Here is a 27,683-nt window from a genome sequence, read left to right on the forward strand (position 1 = left end):
TCCTTTTGATGTTTCACTCAACCAAACTTTAATGATCATATTTCAATAACAGCTATTTCTCTGGGAAAGGAGAACAAAAATAAGTCATCCCCTTAAAATCACTTATCATCTAGTGAGAAAGAGAGATATATGAAAAGGCTGTAGTGATGTGGTGCCGTAAGTGATGATGAGACAAGGTGGGGTAAGGGGTTTCTGGGTCCTTTAATACTTGATTGGGTATAGTTCTGGATTGAGACCAATCCAGAACGAAAAGTAGGAGAGGCCAAAAAAATTAAGACAAATGGCAGATGGAACAGCATTATCATAGTAGAAAACTTTGTTTACTAAGGAAATCCAAATTGTTTACAAAGTACTTAAGGAAAAAACAAATATATATTATATATATATATATATATATATATATGAAATAACATCTCATTGGGATATAAAGTTCTTTTCACATAAAGAAGAAAAGAAGATTATTCAAAATTCTTTGAGGTGCTTAGATTTCACTCTAAGAATTGGAACCTACTCATTAACTTTAACAAGAGAGAATGGCAGGATAAGGTTTGATTTTTGGTACAACAGCATTTTCTTAGATGCAAAAGTTGTTGAGGCTTTGGGTCAGATGCCTTCTCTGAGTGACGATGGCCTAAGTGGGGGAGAGGGACTAAAAACACGAATAAGAAATGAAAATATCAACTCATTGACCAGGCATTATGACTTATTTACAACACTACATAGACTTGCCGAATACACTACTTTCCTGATTTTTGCTTCTACATCTTTATTTGGGATATGTGATATGGCAGAGCCTTCAGTCAAGACAAGGCCATGGCTCCACCTAGGTCTGAGGCATGTTGACTATATCAAAAGGGTGTTCTCATTTTCTTTTCAAAATAACACATTTGATATCTACCAGACCTAAGGGCAAAGTAAACAAGAGTGCTGTGCATCAATGTGGCCAGTTGGCTGCTATAATGATCCCCATATGTTTTCTTACCAAAGTGTTTGAAATTCACTTAGTTTTACTTTTTCTCAGTCTTAGACTTTGCTCCACAGGACAGTGCTCTTGGTTCTTTCTGAGAGTTTCTGCTGCTTTCTGACCATGGTCTAAATTCTCAATCACTAAGAATTTTCAGACTTTGTTATAGATATTCCTCATCCATGCCTTACTGGGCTGGGTTTCTTCATTTCAAGGTTTTTTGGCACTGTTCATTGACTGTCTCTTATTCTCCCCAAATTAAATTCAATAATATCATTTTAAGGTTTTGAACTTTGGACTAAAACCACAAGAGAGGTATTTTGAATATAGACCTTAAAAGTATCAAAGAAAGAGAATCATAGTTTTCTGAACATCAATGCCTTTTCCTACCTCACTCTTTTTTATTTTTTATTTTTGGAAGAAAATTTAAAAATGAATACCTGGAATGTACTATAATAACTTTAAAAGAAGCAATTTAATAAAAAATCAGAGAGCTTCTAGTTAATTTAATTCCCGCCAGACTCACATTCCTTCCAAATTGCACACTTCAAAACTACAGAGGCAAAGACTGTTAGATGCCCTCTGAGAATGCCTGAAGAGAAGGGGGAAAAGGTCCATGAAAGAAAATGAAAGTGAAAGCTAATTTATGGAGAGAAAAGAGAAAGTAGTGAGGAAGTTTCAATTAATCTGTGATTGATTTAGCACTTAAGACCAATTGTGAAGAAGAAAAGCAACATTAGCATTTAATTAATTATTTAGAAGCCATTGAAGAGAATATATTGTAGAGTGTACCAAACCTATAGCCAACATTAAGAATGGACTGAAACTCCCCGAGGAGGTTGCTGGCATGAAAAAAGAAACAAAAACTACAGTATGAAGCACCAAAGGAACAGTCTAATTCCAAGTTTAAAGATGAAAGAATAAAGCATAATGGAGAAGGCAGGGGAGAAGGAACAGTTGGCAGTGTGCTTGCTGTACAAGTATGAGGACCTAAATTCAACATCCCAGGACACATGTGAAAAGTAGAGCATGGTAGTAGATGCCTTCAATCCTAGTACTGGAGAAAGCGATACAGGAGGATGCCTGGATTTCACTGGTCAGCTAAACTAGCCAAAAGAGTGAGTTCCAGGCTCATCCTGACGTCCTGCTTTGAACAATGAGAAGGAGCATTATTGAATGATTGAGAAGGTATCCATTCTTGATCTCTGACATATATAAGCAAATGCATGCAAATAAACATGTATACACAAATGCAAATACACACAAAGTCCCCCATCATATGCATGCATGTTCACATAGGAACATGTACACATAAACACATAAAATACAAAAGGTTTATGATGGAAGCATATATATTACGAACTGCACAAAGTTGCCCATACCTGGATCACCTCAAGTCATTGACAACTAGTTTGTAGAATCTAAGAATCCAAAGTAACCAACTGCCTACCTTGAAAATATCAGAGTTCCCTCACATTGTGGTCTATAGAAAACACTAAGCCAGGTAGTAATTCTACATAGGAGCCATAGCAATTAGGAAATTCTTTTTAAAAATATATTTTGTAATGTTTTCTGACTAAATAAGAAAAAGCAATGATGAAGTAAAACTGTTAGGATGTTATGATCCCTTAAAAATAAATTGGATTTTATTTAACAATTCACATAATTTTTCAGCTGCGTTGTTGATTGGGAAATCTTGCTCTAGGCATATAAATATGTCAATTTTTTACATCTTTCCAGCTATATCTGTCTGTCTTCTATACTTCTATACATCCATGTGTTCACATGCCTATCTGCCTGTCACCTGCACTCAAGACTCAGGAAGGAAGGAAGCATAAGCATTCACTATTTGTTTAGGTACAGTAATCCTGGCTCTTACTTCCTATGTCCACTGGACTGTATGTCTGAAAAATGCAGTCTGCAGCTTTAATCTAACACCACATTATGTCTCTTCATTTTGAAATAATTTCTGTGGCTCTGAAAGAGATCAGAGCACTTTTCCTCTCGTGTTGTTTTGAGTTCAATGACCATCTAGTTACCCATGCTCTTCAATGGCAGCAGCAATCTCTAGCTGGACATGACACAAGCCCTCTTCTAGATACTTTAGACGCATTTAGGGTGATGAATCTGAACAGTAATGGCTAGTTATAAATTGGCATTATTATTTCCATTCCTCAGATGAGGACACAAAAGTTGAAATGTGTAAATTGCAATGATCCCAGAGCCAATAAGTCCTGAATTCAGAACCAAAATATAGATTGCTAACTCTACAACTCAAATTCCAAGCACTATGCCAATAATATTTTGCTATGTTGTATGGGATAAAGAAACCACAATGTCAGCATTGTTGAGTTTTATGGTAAATTTATCTTACCACTCATTTGGAATTCAAATAATCCAATTGCACAGTCTAGGGTTTTCCACATTAGATGGTCACTATTCACTTTATTTTTTTCTTAATTTCCAACATAGTATAAATTATCTGGAAGTAAGTTAAGTATAAAAGAAGATTCCATGACATTAGACACCAGGATAATTTATTTATGCATAAACATTAGAGAAATATGGAGACAAAAGAGGATGGAATGACTTCTTTTTCATGCCTCTAGTCAGTGACTTGCATGGGTTTTATCCCCATGTTCTAAGATTTAAGGACTGAAAATACAGACATGAAAGTTCTAATATGCTTTAAAACCTTAAAACCAACAGCTTCCACTTCTCAAGATAAAGGTTAAAAACAGTTAAAAGGACAATTTGCTGAAGGCTGGTAGAAAGAATGATTTTAACTCCAGCTGCCAGCCTGTTCAGGCTGACCTCTTCTGCATCCTGGGGGACATATTAGCATGTCCACAGAGTATATTAATGTGGATATTCCATCCCTGTGGGGCTTCTGAAAATTTCCAAACTATACAAGGCTTATCAAAAGGTACACATTGATGTGCATGCTGCTTTCACTAAAAAAAAATGCCATCAATGAAATCCAGAGACAGCTTTCCCAAAATTGAAAAAATAAAATAATGTGGAAACCCCATATCCAAATATTATTCTCACTCCTGGTGGAATTTTTATTGTGTTCATCCCTTGGGTTTTCCCCTTTACACAGCTCATATGTGTGGGAGCATCTTAAAACCTATGACCTTTCAAACTAAGTGTACATTTTTCTGATCTTCAATACTGCTGGCCCTAACAAACCGCTTTCTCATGTTTCCTAAGCATTTATTGTAGAAGAGCTAAGCCATCTCACTATGCAGGGAAGGATTCTCTATTTCATTTGAACAATTTTGAACTTTTCATTCTGCCCTAAACTACTGGACTGGCACCTTTGTTATGAGTAGGTCTCGTCTTTAATTAGACCATCTAATATTTTCCTAAGGTTTCCAAATCGTCATCACTCAATGCTGATATGTTTTAATATGTAACTCTCTAAGTATTTGCTTTTTAGTTGCATTTTTTGGTTTGGTGTGTGTGAGCTAATTTTTTTGTCTTGGAATTGGCTTTCTTTGTTTTGAAAAAAAAAAAAAAACTAAAAACCAGCACTTTTATACCAAAGTGTCTTTCACACAAGTTTCACTAGAATACATACATTTGAATGCTGCTTTATTTTAATAGGTAAGCGCCTCAAATCTTATCCTTTTCAGACATTGTTCCAGGCTATGAGGATATGGTGTTTTAGTAAATATTCTGTTTATCTCTCTCTATCGAATATATATATATATATATATATATATATATATATATATGAGAGATGATAGATATGGAAAAAGATGCCATATGTATTATATAAAATATATGTATATATATATAAGTTTAAGTATTTATAAATAATAATATAAACATATATGTATATTTAGATTATGTATAATATATAGAGATGACAGATAATAGATATAGAAAATAGATGATATATACAGATATATATATATATATATATATATATAGTATAGATATATAGAGATAGATGATAGACATAGATATAGACATAGACACAGATATAGATGATATAGATAGATATCTCCGCTTCTGTGTCTAGAGTTAAACAGCTTAGTTTCAACATGAACATCCCAGTAGGGATGCACAGTACCACTACAGGTCCAAAGCAACAAGACCCAGTGATGATGAACTAAAACATAGACCTCCAAAAAATCATTTAACATCATTAAATTGATTGTCTTTTTTTTTTTTTACAGTAACAGAAAAGGCACTAGTGTGGCTGCCTTCTACAGTTATGCTATGGATCTGTATAACAGGGTAAACATTCACAGACCGCATTCTTTCACATGGTGAGCAGTGCTGTAGCAAGAACATGCATGTGACTGTTTCCATTCATCTAGTTCCAGTAGGCTTCATGTTTTCAATTCCTACTGGTAGAAACCAAAATTGAAGGGACTCTGATAATACTTCTCCCATTCTTCTAAAAATAAGTTCTGGTACCAACTACTTAAAACAGCTGGCTCATGGACTGATGTGTGGAGTCCAAAGTGTAGTGAAGTTTCCCCTTTCTCTCTCTTCTACTCTTTCCTTTCTAAATTGTTGCCATAGAAACAATGCTGAGTTTTTATTCTCTGTCTTCATCATGGTGCTCTGAAGCCAGGGAGAGGGAGACATTGATCAGTGATGCAAAAACACAGCCTCTGGGGAGAGAAGAAGGCCACTGGGGAGTGCGTACCCAGGACACTGGATCACAACCACTCTTGCAGCAAAGACAGGTCGATTCATCCATCGTTTAGGAAGATTTAATTAAAAACCAGTCTGAGCCAACCCTTATGGAGCACAGTGGCAGCATGGATCACCAGTATCTGATAGTGGCATGTCAAAGAAGGTGAGGGCTACTCAGAAATGGCCCCAAGCATATCAAAGATTGCTGTTGTGTGATTCTGTCAAGCAAGAAATCCATTTGTTGGTCACCCTTTTAGCAAAGGAGATTTACTGACCATGAGCTGAGTTCACTGTTTGTGGTATGAGGTCACTCTTCGGAGGGGTGATGTCTTCCCCCCATTCTTGTGGCTTTTTCTATGATCTAGACTTTGCAATATTGTACATGCATGTTAAAGGAAGCACACAGGCTGGGGAAATAATTAGCTTTCACAGTTTCCTTATTCTAGTCACATCATTGATGAAGTTTCCTGTGGTATCCCTTCTTATGAAACTTACACCACACAATTGCATTTTTAATATTTTTCTTTCCTCATCCACAAGGAAAGAGGGAGGGGTTCTTGATGTCTCTATTTCCTCTCAGACACCACCTTTGAGCACAGCTGACACATGTAAGCAGAGGTCACTGATGCTTACCTAGGAAAGTTCTCTAGCCCATTTCGCAAAGTTCCACTATTCCTTAGAATGAGCCAGCTTTCCAAGTACCTGGCAAGCAGGGAAAAAATTCAGAGAATGTGGACCCTGTTGGCTACATACAGTTGTTTCTCAAATGTAATGCTCAAGTCTTCTTGCCCTAATGTCTTCTGGGCCTCATGCCTAAAAATTGATATATTCTTTACGTCCACTTGTGCACCACCCTTGCTTTGTTAACATTGCATTGACACAATTTGTTTGAAGTTTACTTAATATGTGAAAGGTAGCTAACAGCATCTTCAAGCACAAGGGCAAATATTACAGATATTATAATCATTACCATTTACTTTAAGCTTTGGTCTTATTGTCTACTCCTTCTGTCCCACCTGGAAGCCATTTTGGCACACACCCTGCCTACTCTGGTTTATAAGTTAGAGCCTTAGAATATTCATCTCTGTCTCTTACCTCCTTGCCAATTAAAAGTTACACATTTAACAAGTCACCATATCTTGCCAATATAAAGTTACATATGTCACAAGCCACTACAAATTGAGTAATATATGTCTTAACTATTGTCAGTCATTCAACATTTGGAAACACCTATCATCTTCCTTAAAAATTTGTCTTGCACTAGGAACATATGGCCAACCCCATAAAGAGGATTCCCAAATGTTTGGTTACAACCAGACTTCTGCTTCAACATTCACTCTTAGTGTGTCATGAGTTAGAGGCTCCATGAGCAGTCCAGGATAGTCTCAAACTTCCAATGATCCAATTTTCTCTGTCTCCTGAGAGATGACTTTCCAGGCATGTGCCACCATGGCAAGTTAACTTTTATTTTAATTTTCATGGTAATGTATACCATGATGCCATATTTACTAGGAGCCTCCTAGCTTATTTATAAATGCATTTTAAATAGAATAATCTTTTATGAGCCTGGAAATTTGTCAATCTATGACTCTGCATTTCTCCCAGATAACTCATTGAACCTCTATTATAATACCTCACTACTTGTCAACTGCTCATCAGTTTCATATTTTTGAGAAAATTATGTTTGAATGCTCATTACTTTTGACTCACCAACTATCTAACTAGACATTTAATTTATCTTCAAAGTCAAGTTGACTACTATATCACATTTCTTCATAATCTTCCTGCTTACACAGTTGCGGTTCTGATTCTTCTTCTTATGAGCTGTGCCTCCCTCTTAATACCCCCAGTCTAGACCACAGTGCTGCAGCCAGAAAAGCTGTGACATCCCAGGGACCTGGGAAAGGGGTAATAGCACATAGAGACACAGGACTCTGAGTTCGTTTTGTAAATGAACATTTTTTTTTTATTTTTCCCACTCTTGTTTATATGTTGTATAGCTAGCTACTAGTGATAAAAACTTAAGCAGAGCCTGAGCACACAGTATCTTTGACCCCCTTTTCTGAGTTCATCCTCGTATGTATCCATGCCCTTATTCCTTTGTTTTGCCCTATTGGACATGCCTCCTCTTTGGTCTTATCTCATGTCTGTAGTATTCCAGAATAATGTAGCTACAACTGGACTATGGTTTATGCTTTAGAAAGAAACTGCCAATCATCTGGACCACAATGCCCCATGTGTTCCTAGTTCAGTATTTGCTGTTAAAGAGAGCTTTACAATCCTGTCTTCTCAGAGCATTGCTTTTCCTTTTCACTGTTCTCATATCCATTTTCTCAGTATGTTTACTCACTAATTAAAATGCATTTCAAATTTTCTCAGCATATACTTTTGCCAATCAAAATATATTTCAAAATTGTTACTGCATATAAGCATGATTTATTAATTTTACATAAAAGTTCATTTCTATGCCCCTGTCTGGAATGTCTGAGTATCTTACCTCAGACATGAAACTATGCCTTTGTTCAAAAATGTCACTCAACACCATCTTCTTCCATGAAGACGTCTTTGACTCCTATCTCTTAGATTTAATTTGGCCTCTGATGTGTGTAATATTCCCAGTGAACCTACCACTTTATCACACATAGTCTTATTCTGTGAGTGACATATGACTGCTATTGTATGTGGAGTGATAGTAGAGTATGTAAAGGTTCCCCACTTCTTACAAGTTTATTGATGTAGTCACTTAGTTTAAGTATACCCAGTGTAGAATTACTGTATCAAGTTATACTGAAATTGTATGAAAGTCATACAATAGAATACAAGATACACACAATACCTGTCTTATTGAATTCTTGACTTAGCTCATGCACTTTCAGCTAAACAGACAGGAAGAATGATGAATGGCATGAACATGCTGAGAATAAGGAGTGCTAAGAACACCAATATGGGCCGGATGTAGTGCAGATGAGAAAGGTTATGAACAGAAATGGGAACCTCAATTTCTCCTCTCCCTCCATCCCTTGTTACCCCTCCCTCCTTCCCCCCCTCTCTCTTTCACTCTCGCTGTCTCTTCCTCTCTCCTCCTCCCTCTTCCCTTCTCCCTCTCTCTCACCTGTCTCTCTGACTCTGCCATGTGAATGTGTTTTCATGTATGCAAGTATGCCTAGTTCTGTGCACATGTGGAGACCAGAGGAAGCTGTCACGCATCCTTCTCTATCACTTAATCCTTTAGTACAGACCTCTCCCTTAAACTGGCGTCCCCAGTAACCAATGATTCTCTTATTTCCATCCCCACATCACTGGACTTAGAGTATACGAGGCCTCACCCAGATGTTTTATAAGTGCTGATAGCACAGCTCAGTTCTTCATGCTTGTGCAGCAAGTCTTCAGTCCCTAGACATAGGTGAGTCTCATGACTGAAGTTGCATGTAATTTGAAATAATTAGCAATGTAGTCATTAAATGAGGAGGAGAGAAATAATGTGAGGTTGGGAGAATCTTGGAGGTAAAACAGAGCACACACCAAATTCTAATTATTAAACAGAGCATTGAAGATGGAAAGCACTTAAAGATCCTTGGGGTGGTAGTGAGTGTGGAAGCAAGAGATATTATCCAAGCTTTTACCTAACATGTGTACTACAGGGACTTGCAGCTTATAATGAAAATTTAGAAATTCAGTCTGATGACTTCTAAGATGAACAAAGAGAACATCTTCAACAAATGGTGCTGGCATAACTGGTTTAAGACATGTAGAAGACTGCAGTTAGACCCAAGCCTATTGCCTTGCACAAAACTTAAGTCAAAATGGATCAAAGATCTCAATATAAATCCAGCTACACTGAACCTATTAGAAGACAAAGTGGGAAATACCCTTGAATTAATTGGTACATGAGACTGCTTCCTGAACATTACACCAGTAGCACAGACACTGAGATCAACAATTGATAAGTGGGACCTCCTAAAACTGAGAAGCTTCTGTAAAGCAAAGGAGACAGCAAGACAAAATGGCAGCCCACAGACTGGGAAAATATATTCACCAACCCCATATCTGACAGAGGGCTGATCTCCAAAATATACAAAGAACTCAAGAAGCTAGTCCCCCAAACACCAAACAACCCAATTAAAAAGTGGGGTACAGAACTAAATAGACAATTCTCAATAGAGGAATCTAAAATGGCTGAAAGACACATAAGAAAGTGTTCAACATCCTTAGCCATCAGGGAAATGCAAGTCAAAACAACTCTGAGATACCATCTTACTCCTGTCAGAATGGCCAAAATCAAAAACAACAATGATAGTTCATGTTGGAGAGGATGTGGAGAAAGGGGAACACTTCTCCACTGCTGGTGGGAGTGCCAACATGTACAATCACTTTGGAAGTCAGTATGGCGACTCCTCAAAAAATGGGAATCAGTCTACCACAAGATCCAGCAATTCCAATCTTAGGCATAGACCCAAAAGAAGCACATTCATTCAACAAGGACATCTGTTCAACGATGTTCATAGCAGTACTATTTGTAATAGCCAGAAACTGGAAGCAGTCTAGATGCCCCTCAACCAAAGAATGGATAGAGAAAATGTGGTACATTTACAAATGGAGTATTACTCAGCGGAAATAAACAACGGAATATTGAAATTTGCAGGAAAATGGATGGATCTTGAAGAAACCATTCTGAGTGAGGTAATCCAATTGCAAAAAGACAAACATGATATGTACTCATATTTAGATTTTAGACATAGAGTAAAGATTACCAGCCTACAATCTACACTGCTAAAGAAGCTAATAAACAAGGAGGTCCCTAAGAGAGACATACATGGTCCCCTGGAGAAGGGGAGAGGTTCAAGATCTGCTGACCAAATTGGGAGCACTGGAAGAGGTGGGATGAAGCTAGAAGAATGAGAAGGGGAGAAGAAGAGGGATGCCGAGGACATGAGGGAGCAGAAAGTATGAGCCAGGGGAAGAATACACGATAACAAGAATGGAGATATCATAATAGAGGGAGACATTTTTGGTTTACAGAGAAACCAAGCACAAGGGAAATGTCTGGAGATCTACAAAGATGACACCAGTTAACTATCTCAGCAACAGAGGAGAGGCTACCTTAAATGCCCTCCCGTGATTATGAGATTGATGACCTGCTTATATGCCTTCATATAGCAGCTGGTGGAAGTAGAAGCAGACACCCATAACTAACCACCGATCTGAACTGGAACCCAGATGCAGAGAAGGACCAGTGAAGAGCACAGAGGTCCAGACTAGGCTGAAACAGCTGACCTGAACATCCGGGAACTTTTGCTCCCCAGTATGATAGCTGGAATACCAGCATGGGACTGATCCAGACCCCAGGAACATGGGTTTCTGTGAAGAAACCTCAGAAATCTATGGGACTTCCTGTAGAAGCCCAGTATTTACCCTAGCATAGGTGTGAAATTTGGGAGCCCATTCCATATAGAGGAATACTCCCTGAGCCAAGACACACAGGGGTGGGCCTAAGCCCTATCCCAAAGGATAAGAAAGACACTGATAACAAACTATGGAAGGACTCGCCATCCAGGGGGAGCAGAAAAGATATGTGACAAATAAGGTTTTAGTTGGGGCGGGGGTAAGACCGGTGGGAGAAGGGAACTGGGATTGTCATGTGAAACAATCCTGCTTCTAATTCAAATAAAAAAGTTGGGAAGAAAAAAAAGATTAATATGATGAATTTCTTAATATTCAGTAATCTGGGAAGAGCATAAGGGCTTCATGGATTGCACTGTCTTTGGCCAAGATGAAGAAAAATAGATGGATGCATATTATGTCTATGAAGGAAAATTTACAGGAGCTGATGGTCAATTAGACTCCTAAGGGTAGAAACTGTGCTTTAGTGTCTGAGTATCCTCACAGTGCCTGCCATGGTACTTTAGTGCAGAAAGGACTCGATAAATATTTGTTGAATGAATGAATAAATGAAGCCTCTAAAACTTCCCTCCCTAGAAGAAATATGAATTACATTCATGTTTCATTTATAAGGAATGTAATGAATGCTGAAAGCAGATGCAAAGGCCTTTCCACATCGGTCTTGTTGAAGGAGGATGTAAGTAAGAATTTCAGATACTGCTGTGTACAGCCCCAGTGGCAGCCCCAGGGGACCATGCTGGTTTCAGGCCAAGGATTCAGGGTTTCTATCATAGATAGCTGGGGGAATACAGCAAACTGAGAAAGTGAAAGGGCAGCAGCAAATCTAATATCAGAGTTTTGCAAACATAATACAGATTCCTGGAAACAAAGCTTACATCAGAAATATTACAATTACTCATACCAGGAGAAGGACTGTGTCACATATGAATCTGCATGCTTCTGCAGAAAGTTGAGTTGGGCTTGGGAGAAGGTATTTACTTCAACATCATATCCTCAAAGCCCAATTCTGGCCTGGTCTTCTTGCAAAGCATGTTGTTTTTATTTTTGTATGCTGTCTCCCGTCTTCTACTCTTTTAAATTTCTTCCCTGATGCCTTCCATTTCTTTTGCATTCTTTCCTTGCTTTTTTGTTTCTTTATCAATCTTTGTTCTCTTTTTCTTAGCTCCATTCCTTGCTTAGATCAAATATTACCTAGAATGATCTGGGGGTTTGAGAGAAAAAATATTTTTTTGTGTTACCAAGGCTAGAAGGTTCAATAATCTGCAGTACCATATTGAAATGCATATTTAGAAGGCTGGGAATGTAGCTTAGTGGTACAGTATTGTTCTGGATGACTGAGTCCACAAAACACATATGTATGCAATGCACTGACTGATGTTCCTATTGATTACAGATTATTTATATCTAATGTTTCATTACCAAGAGAGAAAGTATAAAACAACTAAGAAAATGATAGAACATCAAGGCCCATGTCCGGGCAGCCATCTAAATGCTATTTGTGAAGGGACCTAAATAGGAAATCCATTTATTAGCATGTTAACATAGTAGCCTGAGAACAAATTTTCCCTTATAATTTTAGTAAGGTACAATGTGAATTTACATAATACAAATTCATATACTTATTTATTAGCTGATTCATTTTTGCACAAATACTCCATTCCCTTTGTGGCCTGGTGTGGTATTTCCAATTTGTCTGAAATAAGTATGTGTTCAAATTGGAGCACAGCATTGCAAAGCATGTTGTTTTGTTTTATACAATGCAGTGTGTCTGCTTCATAAGATGGGTTCCTGTAAGTGAATGTACTGAGCTGACATGACTCTAAGAGAATATGACAATGTCAGGTTTCTGTTGAAACATATACTAAAAGAGGTAAAAAGACTTTAGTTCTCTCTGAGTGTGGTTTAGTTCAAGGAAGATATATAAAACACAGAATACCCCTGCCTAAAAATCATGAAATGGGATGAATTTTCAATTATACTCATCCTACTATCATCTTCAGAATCCAGTGTGTTGAGTTACAGTTGTGCTAAATATTTCATGGATTTATTTAACTATTTGTTTGCTTATTTTTCTCTATTTGGGGGTATATTATATATTGCCTATTATGTTCTTTGGCATGCTCCATGTTTTATTTTTATTTTCTGTAGTTTTGATTAAAATCTTTTGGCTCTATCTAGTTCTGAAGTATGTGTGAACACACATAGTTTGGGGAATCATGCATTTAACATCTGTTTTGGTAAAAAGGTTTCCTTAATACCACAAAATAAAGATTTGAAACATTTGTCATCAAATGATCTATAAAGACTCCTTCAGATTTTTATTATTATTATTTTGCCACTTCACTCCCAGCTAGTCTGTGACACTCTGAGTCATGCCTTATGTATTTTTATAGTTGAGATTTTAAGTTAAAAGTCTTGTGGGAAGAATGAATGCTAGAAGGTATTATTCTTCTATCTCACTGACATTTTTTTTGGCTGTGCTGTAAAAATAGTCTGTGGAACTCCCTGTTCTCAATCCACCTACCCTGATTATTCTATGGAAAGAAAATACTCACCAACCGGATAAACACAAAGATAATCCCAAGGAAGAATTTAATAGGACACTGTGCCTTTGCTCATAAATCCATAAATTTCAACCTTTGACAAAACAACACCTAAGATCTATCCCATTGTTACGTGTCCTAACATAGAGAACTATGCCCAGTAGAGGCCTAATGCTTCTGGATGTCACATGCATCACACATATCATTGAATAACTCTGTAGTGATGGTTGAGTGTACTAAGGGAATTCAATTCCATGTGTATAGGTGGACATTCAAGGGCAGGTTCTGTGCTATGTGATAGTGATATCTCCCCCTAACCAATGACTAGGTAAGCTCCTTAAAGATACAGTATTTGTCTAGTCATCTCCCCCGATTTGTTCCTATGTATTTATTATTACTTACCTGTACTCTACCACATCCATCCATATAATATATGCCAGAGAGTCCCTCAGTCCCACACTGACTGCTGAATTACCCCTAATTTGCCTCTCTGTTGCATTAAGATGCTCACTGACTGATCTTCTCTTCATTTCTCTAAGCTTGATTTTCCTTCCTGCCATTCATATCTTTCTTCTCAGAGCTCCTTTTACCAATTTCCAACCAAAATGAGGTATTCTGTCTGTTCTAGTCAACTAATTTCTTCTTCATTTTTTCTTTCTCATTACATAATCTCATGCATATACCCCTCCCTGAAAATAGATTCTGACACCTAGAGTAATTTCTTGACTTTAATGTTAGCACATATCATTTCTTATAAGACTAATACCTCTAGCTAATTCCACCAAAGACTGGAACCCTAAACCCCCCAGACTTATCTCTACCATATGAATTTATCATCTTCTCATCTTAGCTAAAGTTTGTGAAGTTTGCCAACAATGACCATTGTTGCTAAGTCCCCACTCCTCAATTTGTTCATTATATCTCCAGTGAAGTGTAACTTCAAAATTCTCAATGCCAACATTCCCCTAAATAAGATCCACTTCTGAGTCTTAGTACCCACAGTATAAAGCCCAAATTCCTTGGAATGGCATATATAGTTTATCTGGCCTTTACCAACAAGAAGTTACCTGCATCAAACACATTATTTTTAATTTTAAAAAGAAATAGAATATAACTCCCTTTCTAATTGGAACTTATAGGAAACCTTACAGGGTTCTGTATCCTGTTAAATCCATAAACATCTTTTACAGGAATTGATTGTCACATTCTAACAAAATATGATATTGTTACTGTTTATGTATCAATAAATTGAAAGGCTCTCTCTACCTTCTGAGTTTCTATTGTAGACAATACATACTTTCACAATAGTGTCTATTATCTATTAGTCGTGGGTTTTTATTGGTAATATATTGTACATATTAGTTTTCTTGTTATAATAACATTCAACAGTGATATAATCTCTTAAATTTCCATTATGTAACATATTAATATCTTTAATGGGAATATTGCACATGTCTAGAATGTAATCATCTCCATAAATGAAACTTTAAAACTAATGAATAACAAATCCGTACCTTAACTTCCCCACCAGTTCATAACAACCACTTTTTTTTTGTTTTTTCGAGACAGACTTTCTCTGTATTGCTTTGTAAGTTGTTCTGGAATTCACTCTGTAGATCAGGCTGGCCTCGAACTCACAGAGATCCACCTGCCTCTGCTTCCCAAGTCCTGGGATTAAAGGAGTGTGCCACCAATGCCTTGTCCAGCCACTTTTTAACAATTAATATGTCTTTATTAATTAGTTAAAAAATCTGACCAAATCATAATTTGGTGATCTTTAAAGTACATAATTGAGAATTGGATGGAATTGAGTTCAGTGATCTAGTCTGAATAATGTAAATGTGATTCTTACTGATTTTATTATTGAAACATGGGAAATTTTTATTCAAAATTAATAAAATTAAATGGTTCTGTATGGTAGTTTGCAATTACATCCCACATCTGAGACACACCTCCACAAATTGAGGATCATAATATCATTCACGCTGACACATTTATGCATAAATGCTACGAAGAGTACACAAAAATTACACGTAAAGAAATCCATCTTGAAGTAGAATCTCTAGATTACTGATGTTTGGATGACCATTATTTCAAAATAAAACAGCTTTCTCTACAGGCAATCCCCGTCTTCCCTTTCTGCAGGTTCAAGTTGACATGTAGACTTGATGCACTCTAGACATCATGCAGAAAAGAAAGTCGAGGTCATCAGCAAAGTCCTGGAAAACATCGTAACAAACATGATTCCTGCTACAACCTGGCTTCCTTCATCCAGACAAGCAGAAAATGGACAAAAACTCTATCACAAATGGCAGTGAGGGTCAAAGCAAGAAAATCCTCTATTCAGCATTGAGAAGCTGCAACAGCAGCACACAGAATTGTTTGCTTTAAGTCATTTTAGAGAGGATGCATTTTTTAAAATGCACAGCCTGTAATTCAAACAAAGAGGCCTAACCGAAACAGGGAAGAATGCTCAGCTATGCACTATAGTCACAAAGAAAGGGCAGTTGGTTGTATCATATAATACAGTCAAAGCACAATGGATTCAGTTGTAAGTCCTAAGAAACACACACACACACACACACACACACACACACACACACACACACACACACACACACACACCATCACACAGAACATATAATATTACAGACCAGTGGTTCTCAACCTTCCTATTGCTGTAACCCTTTAATACAGTTCCTCATGCTGTGGTGGCTCCACCACAAAATTATTTTCCTTGCTACTCCATAACTATAATTTTGCTAGAGTTCTGAATTATAGTATAAGTGTCTGTGTTTTACCATGGTCTTAGGAGACCCCTTGTGAATGGGTCATTAGATACCAAAGGTATCTCTGCCCACAGACTGAGAACCACTGTTATAGACATTTCCATTATCATTGTGTTACCTAACAAGACATCATAACAAGACTTCCAGTCAAAAGAGAGCACATGTTGTATTGTGTCACAGTGTAAGATAAAGTGATCAGTGTCAAGAAATGATTGCAAGAAGGGCTAAGGTACATCAGGAGATGAGCCACTAGAAAAGGGCTACATGATTGTGATATAATCAGCTACAGGTTATCTGAAGTATACCTGAAACATTTTTACCATTCATTGGAAGAAATAGAGAAAAATAACCAATGGTTCATAGAGAACTATTATGTACACAAGGCATATGAACATAAAAAGGTGTAAAACAATTGGTTATCAAGAACTAACTGATTATGAAAGCATTGGGCTTATGAAAAGTCAAATCTGATACCCAGTATTGTGCAAACAAGTGAGTTCTATGACTACTGTACAACACTCTGGGAAAGAATGAAAAGTGTCACAGCATGGAAGAATACAAAATTGAATGACAATAAAAATATCATTACCAAGTCTATTTTTTCATCCCCAAACTATTGCTTACATACCCCCTGCACACCAGCTAGTAACAAAGAACAGCTGTTCTCTATTTGGTGGAATACAGACATATTTTGTTCAGAAAGATAATTGCATGTGGTGTGTGTGTGTGTGTGTGTGTGTGTGTGTGTGTGTGTGTGTGTGTGTACATGCAAATCAGTAACTGAATACTGCTGAAAAGGAAAAGGCAAAGAAATTAAATATTGGTGGATGCTATCACAAATGTTAAGAAAATGTTTCTACAGGGGTCAATTCAGAACAGATATGAATAAAGAGAATCAAGGTACCAGAGCAAGTTGGATGAATGAACATCCAAGGTAAAGGAACTGTAAGGAGAAAGGATTGGATATATTCTACACTTACCATATTCCCAAAACATAGCATTTCATTTGAGGGAGATTTGACAGGAAGGAAGTTAATTCAGACTGACATGCAGTGGCTGGACTGTACATATTCTGCTGTGTTCTATCTAGAACATTTGGTGTGCTTAGGATAAGGTTGGGGTTGGGTTTTATTACCATTGTTAACATTTTCAAAGTACTTAAATTTTAATTAATCTGTAAAATTTACCATTATCATTACAATATGAAGTCTTTGTAGTATGTATCATTTAAGACCTGCTTGATTTTAAATATGTTGATAGGAGCTATTAACCACCTACAGGACTAGATTTGAGTGGGGGGGGTTCATTCAGCAGGAATTTGATTTATACGGGTAGATGGGAAAATTACAGATAGACTGGGGCAGATGATATTGGGGTGACATTAGACAGAGTGACTGAACCAGTGGATGGTGACAAACACAGAAGAATTTGATCACACGGGATTAAAGATGCCTTCTGAAAACTGAAAACTATCAAGGGAGCCAGGATCATGTTCTCTTGCGATGAGAAGGCAAGATACATTATGGACCACAGCACACATTCCTATGATAGTTCAAATGCCTAAAGAATTGAGAAAAACTTGAAACAATTTGATTGGCAGTAGCATGGCAAAATATGGATAGTTCCAGTGTCTCTTCTGCAAATGCTCAGAACCCCAGTACACTCAGGCATGGAGATAGAGATGGATGCATGCTGCCATTAGAACCTGATGAGACTGAGCATCTGAAAGAAGCTGCCTGCACTCCCAGCAACCTTCTGCTAATGTGGGTCCCTCTCCAGTCTGTCAGTGGGGCTGGAAGCCACTAGTCAGACCAATGTAAATGTCTGGTCTAGTTAACCTTAATATTTTTCATTGTAAATTAATACAGTGGCATTCCAATTTATATCCTTGTGTCTTCTATGAATATTTACAAGTTGTCCCTCTTGAATAATCAGGTATGGATGTTAACCAGACCAAGTGTAGAGACCTGCATTGCTGAGGTGTAGACTCCAGCTGTGATGAACTCACCCTAGAAATGCTGGCCTGAAAGTTTTCTTGGCAACTTGCCTTCTACTGGGATGCACAGATCTTGAGGTACCTTATATTTAAAATGGTGACGTGCACATTCCTACAGTCACTGGGGCATGTGTCCAGGGGATAAGAGCTGTGTGATTAATTGAATATTGAAGAAATGTCTCTGTTAGTGGTAAAATAATTTTAATTATGTATACTATGGATATACTCTTTAAATATAGTATCAAAAGTAAATATTCTTGGTTTGTTTAATAATTTCTGCATACTAAGTATTGTGTAAGTATTTTAAGGATTATCTTACACGAACACTATTGTCCTTTTTATTTGGGGGATGGAAAGATAGAAGAATAAAAAGCATGAAATTAGCACAAGTTTACACTCAACAATGGAACATTGATTTTTCACTCATACCTGCTATCCCCTAAGTGAAGCTCACATGAAGCTATGTGTGACTCACCTAGCCTGAATCCTGGATCAGAGCTTAATATAATTTCATTCTTAGGTGAACAATTGGATCATTTTACATTTGTTTTGTCTCCATAGAGCTGATGTATGGAGTTGTAATAAATGAGGATGTAAAAGTAAAATCCTTGGCAATGTCAAATACTTGCTACCCCTTGTACCTCTAGAAAAGATAAAAGACAGGTTATTTGTTATTTGTATATGATGTAATGGTTAAGAAAATTGCTACTTTAGAGTTTGTGCTTTAGATACAGATGAGTGGCCAGGTATTTCTTAGCACTCTTCTTGATCCATTCTTATGCCATTATATATAAAGGTTATAACAATATAAATATCATTGTATATGCATATATGCTTTATTACAAAAATGTGTTGGGTTTTAAAATATATACATATGGATAAAGGAAATAGATCAAATAATGACCAAAATATTTGTTAAGTAGAGCTCAGATGTCCTAGAAAAAGATATAATTTGATTCCTTTTAAGTTTCATGGTGTACATGAGATTTGATCAAATCCCTTTCATAATTAAGAGATTGACAGAACATACCACCTGGGTCTTTGTGAAGCCAAAACCACAGATCACATAAGCCCTGATAATTCTTATCACTATAAGCTCCAATAGCTGGAAAATAGTGATATTCCCCACCTTGAATGTCAGTGTCAACTGGCTCAAAGAACTGCTGTCTGAATATCCCTCATCTTCACCCAGATGTGGGTACTTCCACTACTGCCAAACTCCTTGTATCACCCTGCCCTTATTCTATGCATACCTCCCTCTGCAGCATACTACATTGTGTGTTCCCACTCATCAGCTTTTATTCCAAATTCCCTGTGCTTCTTTCCATTTCATTTGGGTTGTATTTTCCAATTCTCTGGCAATGCACAGAGGAGGTCAAAGTCATTCATCTGGAACTAGAAACAAACAAAAAACTCCACAAAATAGTGAACTTACTATTCCAAATAGTAATGGGTGGGGGAGAGCAAGTGCCTCTGGAACTTGAAAGCCCAGCTTCAGACAATAAATCAAAACCACTTAAGTTAGTACCAAAGCACCTTGGGCTTTCATACCTGACTGAAAAAAATGAAATAAAAAAATAAAAATGGTAGAGATGAAGAATAGAAAATGTCATCTGTCCCTATGGAGCTGTAAACACAGTGGGAGGGGAATCTCGATGGTGCTTGATGTCTGCTTCTGCATGCGAATGCAGCAGCTCCCAAGAAGCATCAGTTCTACACCAAATGCTGCCCATGATCAAGTCATGGCCTTTATTTTCTCCCTATGTTTTTCTCACCCTGTATTCATCTCCACATCACATCCACCTTCTGAGCATACATACAGACTCTCCCTGGTGCTTAAAACACTTATTAAAATACTTGTCAAGACTCCAATTCCTTACATTATTTTTTCCCTTTTACTACCTTCACTGTGTGCCTGACAGAGCCTGGAATGACCTGAAGGGCCAATGCCAGACTAGCACAAAAAGGTCAATTGCACCCTGATTTTTTTTTCCCTCAGTCTCAAGTGGGAATTCCCAGGGTTCTTATACAAGGAGGCTGTCTTTTTCCCTGACATTTCCAGATTTAGCTTCAATAAAATAACTGAAACCCTGCCTTGGACATTTGTGAGCAGCATGTTGCCTGATAGGTCTGATTTTGATTGCAAATCATATGTTCAGCTCAGCACGCAGCACGTGGTTGATAATCCTTGGTTTTAGTCTCCCTCTCTCTGCAGGGAAAAACCGACTGAGCTGTGCCATGCTCTACCTTCCCACAGCTTCTGTCTCTTTCCTTTATTTCAACATGGCATTCTAACCTTAGACAAATTCTTGAAGGTTTAGTTGTGTCTTTCACACAACTGGGAAGGATCTAAGAAACAGAATTAAAGCGATTTACTGAAGGCTCAGTCCCTTGCTCTTGAACACACAAAGTATTGGATAGTCAACATCATGCTGACTTCATGTGGTCCCCTCTCTTCCTTTGGATGTAACACCAGAACCATAATGTTCCTTTGACACCCACTCGAAATTAGGTGCTGAAGTGTCTCAGCCAGAGACCTCTCAAAAAAAAAGTGTTCAATTTATAGGCTAGAAATCAGCCTGATCCATAAATAGAAAATTGAAGGTGATTTTTTTCCCACTGACAAATGAACATATATTCATTCCCTGGTGGCTGAGGAAGAATGAGGCTGTACACTTTTCCTGGTGATCTTGTAGAATAGAGTAAACATTATATTCTTTGTCTTCCTAATGATAAATCTAAATAGGATGAAAGTGAACTGTCTTGTACAAGGTCATAAATGTAGGTCATTGTTTATACATACATTAACAAAAACAGTTTCAAAAAGCCCAGTGTGTTGTGGGAACACAGGCATCCCTTATCTCAGTTTCAGTGTCCACTGCTAAATCTCTGGTGGGGAATAAGCATCTCAGATAGAGTTGGAATAGTGGTAGACAAGAAGTCCTAGCATTATCAACTTGGCTTCTATGTGCTTCACTTGGCCCCTGATTTAATGTATTTGGTAGTATCTCTCTACTGACAGGAACAACATTTCTTGTTCCTTCTTGTGTTGAGCAATTTCTGCACTGACATATATCAGTGCGATCAGGATCCTAAGGATTTATTGAGAGTGTTAATAATTGTGTGTGAATAAGGTCCCAGCTCTTCATCTACACTCTGGTGGGAGCTTTGCTAAATGGAGTCAGTGTATATTGTCTTTTGACAGCAATCTCATATTTTAACACATGGCTCTGTCTTCCCTGACTGTTCTATGAAAAATTGTGGCTTTAGTAGATAAATATTGAGCAGATTTCTTAGTATCTGCTTGTTTATTAGTTTGGTTGGGTTCAACATTCAGCATTTGAAAACAAAATGTAAATTTATATAAAAGCTTATTATACAGTGATGTGATATATTAAGTACTTTTGTTCTTAGCCTGTAATTTTATATTGTCCACCATTAAGCTACTATGGCTGAGAAAAGCACATATTATCCATTTGACATTTCTATAACTTGTTTCTTACATTAAGGATCTAGTTTAGATTTCAATTTATAGAGGTACATATTTGCTCTTCTTTAAAATATTTGAAAGTAGAGATTCTAATTAATTTTTATTTAAGTTAAAAGCAATCTTATTTTTCATATCAATCCCAGTTCCCCCTCTCTGCCATCCTCCTATTCCCTCCCACCAACCCCATCCCAATCCCATCCAATCCTCAGGGAGGGTGAGACCTCCCATGAGATCATCAAAGTCTGTGGCATCATTTGGGGCAGGGCCTCGGCGCTTCCCCATATATCTAAGCTGAGAGAGTGTCCCTCCATTAGGAATGGGCTCTCAAAAGCCCATTTTTGCACTAGGGATAAACACTGGTTCCACTGCCAAAGGCCCCATAGACTGCCCAAGCACCCCAACTAACACCCACATTCAGAAGTCCTGATTTGGTCAGTCTGGGGTCCATGAGCTTCCACTTGCTCAGGTCAGGTGTTTCTGTGGATTTCCCCAGCATGGTCTTGATCCCTTTGCTCATCACTCCTCCCACTCTACAGCTGGGTTCCTGGAGTTAGGCTCATTGCTTTGAATCTCTGCTTGTGCTAAGATTTCAAATATGGATATCACACCTGATACTGTCCAGGGAAATAAACAAAACAAGCAATACTGCAATTTTTCTACATTCATTTAGTATTCTCACCTTTGCTTCCCAAAAGCAAGCTTTCCAAAACTGTTAAGAAAACAGCAGAATTGGATTTGATCTGCCTCATCCAACATAAAATTGAGCACCACTAAATCTATTATGTATTAATTAAATGCAAGTTGAGAGCATCTATCTATTTGGTCCCCAAACCATTGGGTAGATCAGATTTAAGTGCCTCTGGGTTTTGTTATATGCATTTTAGGAAGAAACCAGTGTGGTTAACATTCAAAAAACGGTAGATACTCTTTGCATCAGATATTGCAATTGCCTAGAGATATTATTTTTATAGGCATTCATTTATTTCCAATTCTAAGTCATTCTGGGAAACTTCTGCAAGAAAGATGAAATGCAAAATTGAAATACATAGCACCAGGTTATAGTTTGATGCTATAAATAGATCTCCATCAGTCATATTCATTTCCTGCCTCACAATATATTAACACTAGTACTTTCTCCTTTGTACACTGAATTTTTTGTTACATATAATTATACATGGCATGTGAGTATTTCTGCTCATAACATATCATCTTTTATGTCTATTCATTAATTATAGCTAAGAAAAGCAAATCTATAATAGCATTACTAACCTCTGTTATATGGTGGTCAAAAGAGAAACGAAATGAGAATAAATAGGAACTCAATAGGAAAAGTGAAATATAAACCAACTTGCTCTTAAAGTTAAGAAAGCTTCAGATCGGACAGATCCAGAAGGCTCTCTAATGTACAAGATTCATTTTACAAATGAGGAAACCGCACAGAGGAATTTGTCTAATGACTCAGAGAGAGTTATACCCATACCTAAAACCAACAAGATAGGGACATTTCATATTGTTGATCTCAAATATCTGTGTCAAGGGAGGTCCTGATTTTAGTAGAACCACGTTTAGTTCTGGTTTCATTCCTCTATTTTGCTTTTTTAAATCTAAGTTCTTCTGTTTTCTCCAGCTATATCACCAAAATGGCATCTATACCAGCCCCTAAAATCTCATTGGTATTGTTTTTCTATTGTTTCTTCCCTTTAATCTTCTTCCTCTTTAACACCCTGAGGACTAAGTATAGCAGATAAGTCAGGTATGAGAAACCAAGTATCCAGAGAATACACAGTCCCCATTCCTAATATAGCATTCAATCAAATGTCTTGAATTCTGACAAAATGGACAAATTGATAAATTCAAGGTGACATGAGTTCTAAAACCAATTGCAAGAAGAGAAAAGAGGTAACAATGAATTCTTTATAGTTTTCCAAACATAGCCATGCTTAGACAAACCTAACAAGGATTCCAGGGAATTTTGCTGCACAGATTAAAGAGACTATTAGAAACAACAACAACAAAAAAAAAAACTGCCTGTACAACTCTAAACTCTCCTAACTCCACACATTTTTTTCTTGTAATCTAAGTACAACACAGAAGCATAAAAGGGAATAAATTTATGTAGGGCATTAGAAAAACAGTTCAAAACATACCACATTGAGATCACAAAGCCATCATCTGCTAGTGTTAGAATGTCTGGGTGTCTGTGATGAATGCATTTGCAAATATTGCTGTGAAGTAATTTCCTTCCATTTCTAGAGTACTCCAAATAAATTAGATTTCCCTCTAATCACATCTGCTGCCTGTGTATGAGAAAAGCTGGCTTGTCTGCCTAAGACACATCATACCTATGTGAAGGGAAGAGAGGTTTTCAGAATGTCACTGCACGCAACCAGAACAGGGCGGAGTACAAACAAATAAGAATTCTCTGCTTCTCACGTACAGATTATACAAAATGACACCTGGAACATCAATGGGGAAAAGTGAATATTATGGGATATGTGCAAGTCACCTGTCATAGTTAAACATATAGGGTACCACATTGAGAAAGGACAAATTTGTGTTGAGTGCTCTCAACACTAAAAGAGATTTGCATTTCTATTTTTCAGTGTATTTACATTAAAATCAGAAATCATCATGAAGTTATGAGAAAATGCAAACTGAATTTAATTGATGAAATGATCATACATAGTTTATGGATGTAGGTTTTTCTGACTATTTGAGATAATTAACCACAGAAAACATCTGACCTTACTTATGGGATAATCAAAGCAGTGGAACTCTAACATAGTCGGTTTCTTTTATCTGTATACAATTGTACCATGTGCTATTGCCAAATCCATATTTACTTGGGCCATATCATTCAAAAGCTGCCTGCACTATTCTAATGCAAACCCACAGGAATTTCTATGTGAAGGTTTACTCTTGATCTCCTTGTGACAGGCAAGAATTGTTAAGGGGTTGATAGCCTGAAGAACAGCTTTTAGTTAATGACATCAGAAAGACGGAGGAATGAGAAGAAGCTTTCTGGCTTTCTGACATTTAAATAGATGTCTGATACTGAACTTCACTGGGCCTTGGTGTTTTACAGTGAGACTTATACAAATTTATACAAATCACATCTGCTGTAACTAGGTTTCTATTGCTGGGATAAAACCATGGCCAAAATAAACTTATGGAGGAAAAGGATTATTTTAATTTACAGGTTGCAGCCTAGCATTGTGGAACTCAGGGCAGCATCTCCAGATAGAATCTGGAGACAGGATCTGAACTGAGATGACAGAGGAAAGATATTTACTAGCGTTTTCCCCTGGCTTGCTGAGAAGGCTTTTTTCCACAGTGCAGGCCTACCTGCCTAGGTATGATACTGATCACAGTGGATAGGCTCTCTCATACCAACTAGAAATAAAGAAAATTCATTGCAGACATGACTATGGACCAATCTAATGTGAGTTAATTCTTCTATTGAGGTTCTGCTTTTCTAAGGTGGCTCTGGTTAGTATCCATTTAACAAATCTAATAACTAAATCTAATTCCCTTTATTTTGTAATGGTGTTCATTTTGACATAATCTAAAATCACCCCAGGAGAGAGTCTCAATGAGGAATCTTGTTATACTGATTGTCCTATGTATGTGTCTCTATAGGATTGTCATGAAGACATTAATTGATGTGTTAATGAGTATTCAGCATAAGAGTAGGCAGCACTGTTCCCTGGTGTTAGGTCCTAGAATACATAAACTATTGGAGAGTGAGATGAGCATTGGCAAGCATGCATGCATTGATTCTCCCTCTTCTAGAATGTGAACATGACTTGAGGTTTCTGTCTTCTTGACTTCCCCCAAAGTGACAGAGTGTAAACTGGAATTTAAAGTCACGTAACCAATTGTCCTTTGAAGTTTTTGTAGGTTATGTTCATAACAACAGAAACCAACCAAGCCAACAGACATACCCCAGTATTCCAATTTGCTGGAGATATTTCCAATAGAAAATATTTGTATATTATTATTATTCCATTTTTCTTCATGAGGAGTGAAGCCATTTTGGTTTGACTCTGCCACATATATAAAATTGCCATTACCAAAAAAAGATATCCAGAAAAAATTCCATGTAATACATTCAAAGAGTCTACTGCCGTGAAAATGGTAACAACAAGGCCGGGCGTTGGTGGACCACATCTTTAATCCCAGCACTCGGGAGGCAGAGGCAGGCAGATCTCTGTGAGTTTGAGGCCAGTCTGGTCTCCAGAGCGAGTTCCAGGATAGACTCCAAAGCTACACAGAGAAACCCTGTCTCAAAAAAACAAAAAGAAAAAGTAAAAAGAAAATGGTAACAACAGTAAAAACTTGGAGTAAAAAGCAAATAAAATACCCAAACATTAAATAACCTATGAAGAAAACATTTAAAGTAGGTATAATCAAGATTCAGAAATTGTAAGCCCTGAAATCAGTAGTATAGTAATTCAGTATCAGTACAATTCCTACTTATACTGATGCCCTGAATCATTCATTAATCATTAAAGAGCTGCACAATAATTGCATAACATATAAAAATATATGGACTATACTGCACAGCTTGTGAAACTGATATTAGAAATCATAAGCATAAATAGGTCATATTTAAAAATGAGCATTGATTAAATAGATTGCATATTAATGTATGCAATAAATTAAATAGTGTAATACAGCTTGTTTGTAACTCAACTCAGGTAACTTGATGAAACAAATATAGCTTTGACCTATACTATATCTACTGAGAGTCTTTGAGGTGAGAAGTTGAGGCAAAGAAAATATAACTCAGAGCTGGGCAGAATATGTGGCTAATTTTAGATCAAATTATATATTGGGCCAATGCTACATGATATCCCAACACATCCATCTCTTAGAATAAATACAGCCCTGCATCCTTTGCTCATGAGCTCAGCTTTTCTTACAGGTCAGGATGAGTATTAGTAGTGGGAGAAGATGAATGTCATGGAAGGACTCAGACTATAAAATCATCTTCCTGTTGATCAATAGTTGACACTTTGAATTCTGCTACTAGCAGCCTGTATCTTTGGTTTAATCATCGCTGTATTTCATCTTGTGAGATTAGCAGGTGCCTAAGGGAAACAGCAACCCGTTCACACATTAATGTGTATTGGCAATATTAATAGCTTTATTTACCAACAAAAGGGGCCTTCAGTTGCAGATATTATAGTTACTGAAATAGTGGTGTTATTAAGGGTAGTATTGTGAAGTAATAATGGGTTTGTCCGTAAAACTGTGCAAAAACTGTACACAGCTATGAGAATATGGCTAACATTCAGGAAATCACAAATAGATGCAGAACCTCTTTACATTTACCATCAGTCACCACAAGTACAGAAAGAGCCCAGCTTGTGGCATCTGCCCAGGACTATGGGAAAAGTTTCCTATGCTTCTCTGATAGGCATTGCTCCACCTGTTTTCACATTTATTGTGCTCATTTCCATGTCTTTGTCCAGGTCCCCTTCAAAAGTCCGTATCTTGGAAACTTTCCTACACAGATCTATATCCAACATTTCCTTGGAGCCTGTTCGGTAACTAGTGACCTTCCTCCGTCTGTAAGTATGACCTCTGTGAAGAGAAATCCTCTCATGTCACTATCTATAGCCAGGCAAGGTAGACAGATGGCCTGGAACATTACCAATTGTCACACAAAACAGCAACTACCACAAAAAAAAAAAAAAAAAGGGAAATCCATTCAGTAAGGTCTAACATTTCTGCACTACAGAGATCAAAGGAAAGTAAACTTCCCATGCCCATTTTGAATTTCTTTGGCCCAGTGTGAAGTCACATGCTTCTTATACAATTCACATTCTCAGGAGTTGGA

At 37.2% G+C, this 27,683-nt stretch overlaps 1 long non-coding RNA gene across 1 annotated transcript in view; it reads left to right on the forward strand.

Annotated features, from left to right (window-relative positions):
* Nucleotides 1-16,182, forward strand: part of LOC107979269 — a 73,861-nt gene extending 57,679 nt beyond the window's left edge. Inside the window, exons 7-8 of the long non-coding RNA XR_004769930.1 lie at nt 5,152-5,244; nt 15,709-16,182. This is a non-coding gene — a long non-coding RNA (uncharacterized LOC107979269). The remainder of the gene's footprint in view (nt 1-5,151; nt 5,245-15,708) is intronic.
* The last annotated feature ends 11,501 nt before the right edge of the window (nt 16,183-27,683 follow it).

This window comes from Cricetulus griseus, chromosome 4 (genome assembly GCF_003668045.3).
Source record: "Cricetulus griseus strain 17A/GY chromosome 4, alternate assembly CriGri-PICRH-1.0, whole genome shotgun sequence".
Taxonomy (NCBI): domain Eukaryota; kingdom Metazoa; phylum Chordata; class Mammalia; order Rodentia; family Cricetidae; genus Cricetulus; species Cricetulus griseus.